Below are 12,500 nucleotides of genomic sequence, written 5' to 3'. Positions count from 1 at the left end.
AGTTTCTGTTATCGCGCCACTGTCAAGATTATTAACGCCTATTCCTAAATGTTTATGCATATATTGTTAGTACGTGTAGTGAATGATTCCATGTTTTGGGTAAGGTTCGTTAATTCTTCTAGATCTAGGAAGCAAAATAAAAGTAAGACTGACAAGTAAAAGGGTTTGATGTTCCATGGAATATCATCACTATTCTTAATAGTGTTAATATTGGAAAACGCCACACAAGGATTTACTCAGAGAGAGAGAGAGAGAGAGAGAGAGAGAAGCCTTGTCTTTGAATATCAAGAATCAACAGCTTCCTCGAAGACGGCCAGATTGAGTATTGCATGACGACAGATGTCGTTGTATGTATGGATTTCATGTGACACCAACGAAACTAAAGTTTTCTTAATTCATTTGTACCAGTGCATTTCAGGTTAGTGATAGATAATTACTTCAGGTTAGTGATAGATAATTACTTCTGAAGATAATTACTTCTGAATCTTAACTAAACAGTGACCCCCAAGGGTTTTAACCCGGTATGTATCGACCTTTGCGGCATGTTAAGTACAAACCTGTTGAGGTTGACCGTAAAACGCAAACAAAAGACTGTAAATGTCATAATGTCATAAAGATAATGACCCCAAAGAAATGTTAGTCCCAGACCCCCGAACTTTGCTGGAGGTCACTATCTAGAAAAGATCCTTACTACTTACAACAAGAGGAAGGGACAGGCGACTACTGAATATACAGAAAATAGGCTTTTTTTATGTAAAAAGTAATGATGTAAATTGAAGGAACGTTATAACTAAGTATGGGGATCGGTCTGCCAAAATACATTTAAAGTAAGTGCAGATCACATTTAACCTCGGTTTATTTAAATTAAGTATACCTCAGTTTAACCAGGCCACTGAGCTGATTAACATCCCTCCTAGGGCTGGCCCGAAGGATTAGATTTATTTTACGTGGCTAGGAACCAGTTGGTTACCTAGCAACGGGACCTACAGCCTTTTGTGGAATCCGAACCACATTATAACGAGAAATGAATATCTACCACCAGAAATAAATTTTTCTAATTCTTCATTTCGGTTTATTTAGAGTGCCGAAAGTGACATGGGTAGCATTTTCTATGAAAATACTGTTAGTATCCGGATATAAATTTTGCATAATTATAACGGTCCCCGGAGGCTGTTAGGGCCGTTAATCATTATTAAAGGGTTGTGCAGCGTCCCTTCGGCTCATAGTTGCACCCACTTATTAATCTTTTAATCTTTTACTTTACTTCCATTCATGCTTCCATTCGTCCATCTTGGTGTCCAGTGTCGAACTGTTACTTCTTGTACATCTGTGTCATTTTTAGATCTTTGTTCTTCATCTCGTTTATTTTTTTTTATCTTTCGTCTCGCTGTCGAACCACTCCAAATTAGTCTTTTTACTTAATTCAGCTTGACCGTGAGTCCCTTAGGAGCACTGGCAAAACAGCTCAAAATCTATCACGTAAAAAAATGGAATCTGTACGTTGTTAACAAATGCTGTCATATCACGAAAGGTCTTAATATTAGAAAGAGTAGCATTGATTAACTAAGCTCGTTTTAAATCTATAGTGCATTAAAAAAACAAACAAACTGGATAAGAATATTTACTGTAATATCACAGCACCACGCACTACCCTTGCCCTGCCCGAAAGGAAAAGACGACCTGGAAAGATTATACTTGGATGGAACTGTCTTTCCCCAAAAGCGCAAACACTTGTCAAAATGTTTCGCAAAAGCGCAAACACTGTCAAAAAATGTTTTTATTTTTTTTATTTTGAAAGAAAAAAAGAACACAAAAACCAACAAACGTGCCATTGAAATCTTTTGTACTATTTTTATTATTATTTTTTTTTATTATATCCGTGTGCATTGGTTAGTGTGTTCATTTTCTGTTACTAGTCAGTTGAATAAGATAGTAAGACCGTAACCTAGGTACATGTTTATAGTAAAGGTCGGTGTATCACAAACCAAGTTGCGAGTTGAATGCTTGTTAAAACAAGAAAGGGGTCTTTCTTGTTAAATATAAATTCCGGGTTCCCACAGCAATACATTCATGTTGATTAATTAAGTAGAATTATAGGCAAGCCTAGCATTAAGGTGGTAGGGATTACCATTAAAATATATATATATATATATATTACCATTATAAATATATATATATATATATATATATATATATATATATATATATATATATATATGTAAAATTATTAAAATAATCCACCTCGTGAAGGAAAAGAAAAATGTATGCTAGGTCATAGGCTACCATTATTTTGAAATAACCCAGAATTTCACACGAGAAATTACCTTCTTTCAAAAATATCCACTTCGTTTAGTGAGTAGCAGTTTAGACTCATTTCAAACATGATTTGATGTCACGTGGATTGTTTATTTATTTATTTATTTTTCAAATCATGATCTGACGACGCATTGACGAGTGGAGCTAAGAATTTACGTACTGGATAAAGAATGGATATCTTTTTCTTAAGATACAGAGATGTCAAGTAAGTGCCGTAGGAACATTGTACTTAACCTTTATGGATCCATTGTTCTTCTCCAAGATTCAGATAACAGTAAATAAAAAAAAAAGCTCATGTCTCTACACTGTATTGAGTAAAGTCATTGTATCTCGTTATGCATCGGTGGTTGAAGGTCATGTTTATCTAATTGACAGCAGAATTTGGTGTTGATGCAATGGGGATTTTTAACTTGTGTAAGTTTTGTAGTGAGGAGCTTTTTATCAGGAAATCCGAATTTCAGGTGGAAATGGCCTTTTCTTGGAGTCGGGTTTTTCATGGAACAATCTACGGAGTAAAATTAATCTAGACCCATATTTATGTGTTGTGATGATGTAATGTGATGAGAGCATGAAATTAGCTGCTAGACTCAACATGGTAATTCTTGCTGCGTGATGGTGGAGGAGTGGTGTCGACTTATTAAGGTTGTAGATGGACTTTCAAGGTTCGTGTGTTACGGTCAAAATAGAAATATATTATTGTGGCAGGAATTCTGGTATATACGCTAGGAAAAAGTATTCGATTCGAAGGTGCCTTACCACAATTCTCTCTCTCTCTCTCTCTCTCTCTCTCTCTCTCTCTCTCTCTCTCTCTCTCTCTCTCTCTCTCTCAGGGCTTAGAGTTTCACTTAAGTGTGAAAGTTTTTCTGGTATGTATACGTACATCATCTCAAAATATTGATAAGAGTACCAGAAACCATGCAACTGCAGTGCCAGTAACATTTCTCTCGTTGCTTTGTTGAATAAATACGTAATAACTAAAAATAATTCAACACTTTCAGTACTGACGTAACCGTCGTAACCCTAACTACGTACATACGGTATTAAGCTTGTCAGCATCAACAGCTTATCTCTTTTTCAAGACTTTTATTTATATTGATGACTTAAAAGATCACTGTCAGTAGAATTGAAGTGGTAAAAGTACTAGTGAATATAGAAGACAAACTCTCTCTCTCTCTCTCTCTCTCTCTCTCTCTCTCTCTCTCTCTCTCTCTCTCTCTCTCACACACATACAGAAGCAACAGCGAAGATAGTTTTCTTTTTAAATTAGTGAAATTAAAGAGGAAACAAACATTGATATACAGTAAAAAAAAAAAATTAGCAGAAAATTAATCTTTCTCTCTCTCTCTCTCTCTCTCTCTCTCTCTCTCTCTCTCTCTCTCTCTCTCTCTCTCTCTCCTGTATTTGTGTGGATTCAACGCAGTGCTCGGGGCCTGTGACAACATCAAATCTTGGGTTCTGGTACTTCGTAGGATTTTTTAAAATGTTTTCATGCCTCGTGTTTTCAAATTTCGTGAAAATAAATTCAGAGTAAGCTGTCTTCCGAATATGTATTTGTGTGTGTGTGTGTATTTTATTATATATATATATACACACATACATACATACTTATTTAATATGTGCGTTAAACTACGTAGATGTTATTTTTGGGGAAAAATGCAAGGAACGCTGGATGTTACTGTTTATGTTTATACCAGCTGGAAAGAGTGAGCAGTGCTAAATTACTGTATGGTACTATGATATCCGATGGGGTAAGTAGAGGGAAGGCGGTTTACGTCATCACGTGGCTTTAGGAAAGGAAGGAGTGACACGAATAGATACTGAGAAGAGAGACTCTCTCTCTCTCTCTCTCTCTCTCTCTCTCTCTCTCTCTCTCTCTCTCTCTCTCTCTCTTTACGCTTGAAAGAGATTAAGGCTGTTGAAAGCTGAATTATGTAACAAAATCTGTGATCCTGTTATTGCGTATCGCCATCGCCCTGGGAAAGTTTCCTGTGTATGCATTCCGAACAGTATATCCACATTAAATCTCTCCGGCGTGATGAAAAATTAAAATGGGAAAACACAACGTGGGTTTTTATATTTTCGCGGAACGGTACATGATCAGCAGACGTAAAAATGATTCCGTAATGTGGAATTTCATTCATTTTGTCGTCTGTAGTAGTTGTAGGAGGATGGGGAGGAGGAGGGGGAAGGGGAAGGGGAAGGGGAGGATATGGTGGTGGTGGTGGTTGTTTTCAATGCGGTGGATTGTATTCTGAGGGTCAAGTAGGACAGCATCGGACGTGCCACAAGTGTTGAAAATATCCTTGAGTTTGTTCTGTTGGCATACTGATGTAGTAGCTTCATATTTACCTATTTGATATATAAAACATCCAATGTTATGTATTTTTTGTTTTTTTGTATTTCTGAAACTGGTGGTTCACTTGTAATGATAGTATTTATCTTGATGTATTCGTTCTATTAATACCTGGGTGGCCTTGGCAGCTCCTCCACGGGCCTCCAAGGTTAAGCACAGTCAACACTGACGTTGCACTACTACACCTAAGCTCTCTCTCTCTCTCTCTCTCTCTCTCTCTCTCTCTCTCTCTCTCTCTCTCTCTCTCTCTCTGAAAACGTGTAAAGTACCGGGTATTCACATTCATTTTATGCAAAGAATTCCCAGCTGTTGTAATGGAAAAACAAACTACTGTATGTACTAAACAGGATAAACATAACAGGATGCACATTATTCATCAACAGACAATTATGTTCCGGTAGGGGGAGTCAGTTCAGAGATTACTTCGTCATTTGTCAACTTGGTTAAATTTTGTGTATTCATTACATTTCACTAACAGAAGGTTTCGTTATTTTATCTTGGCTAATGCTCTTGTATACATTACTTGACACTGTCTTAAGGTTTATTATACCCAGTTCATCCATCATTTGGGATGTACTGTATACTTAGGATGAATTCTAACGTTGTTTTCTTTTATTTGCAGGTGAGTGTTCGTTAGGTGTACGAAGATTTCGTAAGTATGATGACGCTTTGTTAAGGACATAATGATGTGGTGTTTGTATGCTAATATATGTATTTATATTAGTGTGTTTGTTAAATTTTATAATTTTGTAACTGCTTTTATCAACGTGTATCTTCATAAACATTCACGCTTATAAATCCAAGTTCTAAGTTTTGTTTATATTTGCTCGTGTAAAATAAGCACAACCGACATTCATGTACACCACTAAGCCGTATCCACCGGTGGTTCCATTTTGATGCTTTTTAACAAAACTTAACACACTGAGAGGATAGTTTGTATATACAGTACGAATAATAGCTGTTGGTGAAGTTCTAATTAACTGAAAGTGAAATTTTAGGGACACCTAAAGCTTCCAAAAAGAATCAGATTTTTTTTTGGTGGGGGGGGGGTTGTTTTTCAAGCTTATTTTCCCTCGGAACTTGAATAAGCAGTGTGTAATGCCGTATTTAATTACAGTAGCACTTGTCGTAATCTGAATGCCGTGAGATATATACTGTTATCAGATATCCGAAATTAGCAGCATTCGCAACTTTTCACTGATAGGTAATTTATAAAATTTTACGCACCGCAGATGAAATATGAATATGGCAGTGACCTGAATGACCTCGCAGGTCACAATGCTGGGCCTTTGACCTAAATTTTATATTCCAATCCAATATGGCAATGACCGGTGTGTTGTTGTTACCCGTGGAGTCTCACGTATTACTCCATTTGAAGAGTGGATGGGGTGGGTGCTGGGATGTGGGATGTGGGTGGCTTAGTGCCGGTGCAGAGAGAGAGAGAGAGAGAGAGAGAGAGAGAGAGAGAGAGAGAGAGAGGGCAAAGTTTCGGAGGCGTTGCGCTAACAACACAATTGAAGAGTAGTATTGTGTTGCTTGGGAAAGATCTGTAGTGAGTTTCCTTGTGTTAAAAGGAAAGATATACGTCCCACAACTCTTTTTTTTAATAACTGATTCTAGAGAAATGACAACAAATTTGTCGTATGTACGATTGAAGTTCAACTTCCTAGAACTGAGGTTTTATCAAATCCAGTACCGCAAAGACTTATTCTTGAAAACTTTGTAAACACTATGGTTCTCCAGTTGGGTGAGATATTAGAAAATGTTTTTCTTGACGAAAAACTGCAGCTGTTGGGTTTGTCATGTTTCTGTTAAATTATCAGCATTATCGGAGCACTTAACAGCTCGTGGGTCTAATCCGCTGTTATCAGAACTTCTGCCGAAAATCAGACGAAGCAATGATAAAGGTTACTTTAGTGTTTGCCTACAGACTCTTTACCAATAGAAATCCCGGTTTCTTCACCATCTTCGTTTGTAACATGTGCGGGCCTTATTGGTTGTGTTATTTTAGGATGATGCCACAAAGTGTTAATTTATATATATATATATATATATATATATATATATATATATATATATATATATATATATATATATATATATATATATATTTTTTTTACTTATTTTTACTTGTGGCTCTCGAAAAATGTGTGTAAACGCAAAAGAAAGAGCAGTGTCCTATTAATAATCGGTCCGTGAAAGGTGCGTGACGGGATTTAGGGCAGCCAGTGTTAACAGACCTGTGGCCTCTTTGTTAACGTCTATGATAAAGGATGTGAGACTATACTTAATGATGTCGTACATTAGCAACGTCCTGGCATCAGAAACATTTGGGAATAAATGAGACTGGGGATAAATTGTTTAGGAGAGAGAGCTGCTACGTGAAGAGTTATGAACTTTATCGGCCAGGAAGAAAGGAAAACGGAAACAGCGAGAGATTTGATGCCAGTGCAGCCTCTCTCTCTCTCTCTCTCTCTCTCTCTCTCTCTCTCTCTCTCTCTCTCTCAACCGGGCATTGGGATCAAAGCCACTGAAGAAAATCTCGTCCTTTATGGGAACAAGCGATTTTCAACAAAGCAAGATTGGATTAGATTTTTGAACCAGCACTTTTCAGGATTTCTCCTGGTCCGCCCTCTCAATATTTCGTATCATTACTGCAAGTCACTGAGCTGCAATCTCGCAAGATTAAAAGTCGTGTGCGCTAATGTCCTGCCATCACGGAGAGTGAAATTGCAACTCTTCCCCGTTACGGACAGATCTTTTAACTCCTGACATGCTCCCTTGGAGACAAGTTATGTAGTAAGCGGTCGGTTCCCATAGGTAGATGTTTCGATATGGATTCCTAGCCTATATAGGTGGACGGTTGCGTCATTGCGTCAAAGGTGGTTATTGAATGACGTCATGTTATGCTATTGTTTGCGCCGCTGCCACTGTGACGTCAGTCTTTGTCACATGTTCTCTCAGCGGTGTGTTGCCCAAGGGATAAACCATGTTTGCTGACTATTTTTGCCTTGTTCCTACCTTGAGGATTTTATGTAGTGGTTTTAGTAAGGCTTCTGAAATAAATGCATCGCTTAACACACACAAGTGCTAATTTTTGGACACCACAAATCTTAGCTAGGGTAGACTTACTAATAGTTTTGCTGAAGTCTCTCTCTCTCTCTCTCTCTCTCTCTCTCTCTCTCTCTCCTGTATACATAGCTTTATTCATTTTGTTGTTTAATATTCATTCATTGTATCTACAGTCACTTGATGAAAATGTTCTAGTCTCTTTGCGCTCGGTGGATAGCCTGGGTTGGATGGAAAAATGTTACTTTTAGAAGTCATTTTTCTGGGATGTAGTGAGTTTCCCTTGTTTATGTGTTTATTTATTTATTCTTTGTTGGGCACTGAGTTTCTCTCATATGTTTGTCCTTAATACTATAAAGATTTCCTTGAAAACGGAATGAGAGCATAGTCGAGTAAGGCAGTTTTACCTCTTCAAGCCGAAAATGTTAGTTTGTGAAGGGTCAGCAGGAGAGAGAGAGAGAGAGAGAGAGAGAGAGAGAGAGAGACTGTTGTTGCAGTTTTCAATGGATAAAGGGCAGAGTTGCTAGGCCAGCAGATAAATCTCACGCAACGACTGGTTGTCTTTTTTTCCTTTCTCCTGATAGGCTGTAAGGAGTATAGCCTAATTCTTCGAATCAAGATGTTACACAGTAGTTTTTACTCCTAAAAAAAAACAAAGTTCTCTTAATGCTCTAGATTTATTACTGATTCCTACGTTAGATGCAGAACCATTACTCTACGTGACATTGAGTTTGAAGCCGTGAATGGGCAGTGTTAAGCGATGGGCAGAGTCGTAATGTTTGCTTTGTGGGGTTATGGAGTTCAAATATCTCGTGTACGTCACCTTCAGCTTGTAGACTGTGGCGGGTAGCAGGATTTTCTGGTGGGTGGAAAGGGATTCTCATTTTACCTGGTGATTTGATGTTGTGAGTTTGTTGTTTTTGCCCCGTTCCTACTTAGGACCTTTTTATTTGTGTTGTGGTTTATGGGTAATTGTGTCTTGCTTTCACCCTTATCTTTCCATGTGTCCTTCGAATCTGTATATCCATAACAGTGGTTTAAGGTTATTTTCAGTGCTACGAAATTCACAATTTCGTGAAAAAACTGTTGTGTACTAAAGATCTACAATTATATATATAAATAAAATGTATTAAACGTAAACACTGTGGAGGAACACCGTTCAGGTGTTTGAAATCTTTTGTTTCTACCTTTTTAAGTAATACAGCTATTTGAATAATGGTGGATATTTATTATACAACAGTTATTTGAAATATAGTTAACCGTCTTAAAACCAGATTTGGTGTTCTGTTAATATAGATAGTTCTCAAAAAAAAAAAAAAAAATGAAACTTTTGATTAGAGAAAATGAACAGATCAGGGGCAGAATTCGAGCAAACGACGATTGTCCCCTTCCTCGGCGCAGTGACGTTAGAGGTATAATGTGCTACCTGACTTAACAGGTTGGAGTAGTTGTTGGCGTAATGGGTAAAGCTTCCCACCTGTTACTCCATTTGAAGAGTGGATGGGGTGGGTGCTGGGATGTGGGATGTGGGTGGCTTAGTGCCGGTGCAGAGAGAGAGAGAGAAAGAGATAGGGCAAAGTTTCGGAGGCGTTGCGCTAACAACACAATTGAAGAGTAGTATTGTGTTGCTTGGGAAAGATCTGTAATTTCTAAGGTTACAAGAATAGACTGACTCAAATTTTTGGAGGCGGGGTTTAGTTACGTGAGTGCTGCTCTCTCTCTCTCTCTCTCTCTCTCTCTCTCTCTCTCTCTCTCGTATAGTTGATATAATTCCACAATGACGTCAGATTTTCACCTCATCACCCATAATTGTCCAATATTTCAGGAAATGAGAATGGATTCTTGATGGGGTTCACGACTCGCATTGATTCGATAGCACGCTTACTAAATTAGCGATTCAGATTGAAGATATGCGCTGAAAAGAGATTGTCCTTTTCATAACCTCCAGTGACGTAATATTGGATGGTAAATCCACCATTATCAGAAGTAAACTCCTTAGTAAATCGCTCTCCCTCTGCCCCTAATCATTCATTGGGCGTCTTGTTGAAGCTCAGGACTTGAATGCAGCTAGTGTGCACCTTTCAGTATCCCCGTGGTCGGGTTTTTAAGTTGTCTTCGAGATTGATAAGTTTCAAGGTAAATGGGAAAAGTGTGAGGAGAGCGCGGAAGACTTTAAGCTGAACTCGGGCGGTTGTGCAGGTTCGTATTTTGTAATATTCCCAAGGAGAGGCCCGTCATCTATTTATTAGTGAGCTTTCCTCCTCTTGGCCTCCAGGCTGCAAGTAACGTTGTGTGCTGTGGTTCACGCCACAGTTGCCAAGTGTTTGTTTCTGCACTTCCTGGTATTGATTATTTTATATTATATACTTCTTAGGGGAGATTTGAAGTAGAACTGCCGATGTATGTTAAGTGTGAAAAGATGATTATATATCTTGAATATTGTTACGGCCGTGCAGGTTTCGACGAATATCAAATTATTGCTAGTCAGAGACCCGCTGTTGGTCCCTTTCAATTTGTCTGGGCGAAATGGCAGAGTTCAAATTTTCGTCTCCTCTCTCTCTCTCTCTCTCTCTCTCTCTCTCTCTCTCTCTCTCTCTCTCTCTCACACACACACACACACACACACAGTTGAAACTGGTTGAAATGTGATTTTGATAGACTTTTGCTGTTATTTAAGATTTTCTACAGAGGCTGCTTTGCTTCATTTGCATTATTATAGTACATGTGACGTTCACTAATGGAAATTAAATCCCTCAGTGTCATGGGTGTGGGTGGAACTGGGATATCCTGTGGGACCTGTTGACGTTTTCAACATCCGGGAAAAAAAAAAAAACTGTAAAGAGGACCTTTGGGGAAATCCCACTCGTTGGGACGTCGGAGTCCTCTGCTTACTTCTCAGCCGTCGAGGGAATTGCGCGCTTGTCCTGAGTATTGCATCTTCACTGCCTTAAAATGACTCCATGAGCGATGTTGGGCTATTGTTTTGTATGATGGCCAAATTGTGTTAGCGTACATAACGTAAAATTGTTTTTTGTTAACTGGATAACATATTTAAATTGAGATACCGACCGTACTTAAATATAAACTCAGTCACGCCATCAGATTTTTTTGCGTTCAGTGATGTATTTTAAGTACGACACCTAAATATATAGTGGTTGTATAGTTGTCAGTAGGTTTCAGGTTAAAAAGAGAGTGCATTGAAGACATCATATAAAATCGTTGGTATTTTTAGCTATTCCTGTCAATACTGTGAGTGAATATGAAAACCGTAGATCATCAACAGATTGAAACGACCCGAAAATGGTCAATGCCGATGTTGTCTTCATTCATCATCAATTTTTAGTAAATGGCATGCATGAAGGTTGCCTTTGTCATTAATAGTGCCATAGCTCTCTTGACAAGCAAGCACACACATCCGGTTGAAAGAACAGTTCACTATAATGAAAGATGCTTTATATCACTCACTTGGGTTTCGAAACTACCAGAGGAAGTGAAACGAAGGCGAAGTTTGTACTAAAATAGACGACAACCTTCATATTTGCAGTACAGTTAAAAATACTCAATGTGCCAGTTTTTCCGAGGAAAGTTTCCTTACAAAACATTTCTTACGCGGAAACTCATCGATTTCCAACTTAGTTGCGATCGAAAAGGAGTCCCTGCGAAGGGCAGCAGTCATCTAAGCGTATTGCGTGTCTTGGTTTTTGCGAGACCTTCATTTTTTGCTGTGTGGAAGTCATACAGGTCCACTCTTAATGCGTTGTATCTCGGTGAGATTTGACCTTGCTTGATTTCCTTTTCCTGTATATTCTCCATGCTGGTTTTCACTGTTTATTTAATGAGCGTCAGAGTGATCAGTTAACGAGGGGTCTTGTTATGTCATAGTTGTTAGCGTGCAAGTTAAGGGAAAGCGTTCAACGTAGTGTTGGTTCCTTCCCCTTGGAGTGCGTTATGTGCACGTATCTTGGTTTATTAAGGTTTTTTTAGATGTATTGATTTATTGGAAGAATGATTTTTGTATTTTATTTAGCACGAAACAGTATCGTTGTTTATGACCATTGTAAGTGAATGACTCAAATATCCTCTCGTTACAGTGTAATGTGCACGAAGTAATGAGTTTCGTTTTCTACACTTGTTTGCGTGGTGTTGCAGGATGAAGATGCAGTGCATTTTGCGAAAGTGTGCTGCGCTGCCTAACTCACAAGCCCGCACGTACTTTATCACGGACCGTTATAAGTTCGGGTTTTCCGCGATAACGAAACTTACTATTTATGCCACAAGTCGTTTTCTTTTCTGACTGTTACCTTCCTTTCTCGTGATGTAAGTCTCAGGGGCAAGTAAATACGACGAGCGTTCTTAGAGCTCTTGTGTTTTTGTGCAGTGGGCTTGGAGGCGATATTAACTTATGTAATGTTATGAGGTTAGGAATGGTGGCGCGTGGCAACCGAGGTTATCAAGGCCGCTGTGGCGGCGGTGGTGGTGGTGGTGCTGTCGGAGGGAGGAGTGTAGGAGGGAGAGAGGGCGCGAAGGGAGGAGAAAGGTTGCCAGTTGTAGGTGGTGGTGGAGCTGTTGCTGCTGCTGCTGCTGCTGCTGCTTTTGGGCTGGATGTTGTTATATGGACTCGTGGCTCTTGCTTGACCAGAGGACTCACTTAAACCGTTCCACCTCTGGTCTCCCCCTCCCCCTCCCCCTTCCCGACCCCGGTTCATATTCCCCTTCCTACCTTTCCTCACCCCTTCTCCCAGACTCATGTTCACCTCTAACC

At 39.0% G+C, this 12,500-nt stretch overlaps 1 protein-coding gene across 13 annotated transcripts in view; it reads left to right on the top strand.

The window, feature by feature from the left end:
- LOC136850668 (AF4/FMR2 family member 4-like) overlaps window positions 1-12,500 on the top strand; it is a 231,403-nt gene that overhangs the window by 178,165 nt on the left and 40,738 nt on the right. The window contains exon 1 of one of the 13 annotated variants that reach the window (XM_067124447.1): window positions 5,297-5,321. The exons of the other annotated variants lie outside the window; for them this stretch is intronic. The gene's annotated coding sequence lies outside the window, so the exon portion shown is untranslated. Of the gene's footprint in view, window positions 1-5,296; window positions 5,322-12,500 lie in introns of those variants that run through there. 13 annotated transcript variants of the gene reach the window in all.

This window comes from Macrobrachium rosenbergii, chromosome 22, assembly GCF_040412425.1.
Source record: "Macrobrachium rosenbergii isolate ZJJX-2024 chromosome 22, ASM4041242v1, whole genome shotgun sequence".
NCBI lineage: Eukaryota > Metazoa > Arthropoda > Malacostraca > Decapoda > Palaemonidae > Macrobrachium > Macrobrachium rosenbergii.
This window is presented reverse-complemented; position numbering and strand designations above follow the sequence as displayed.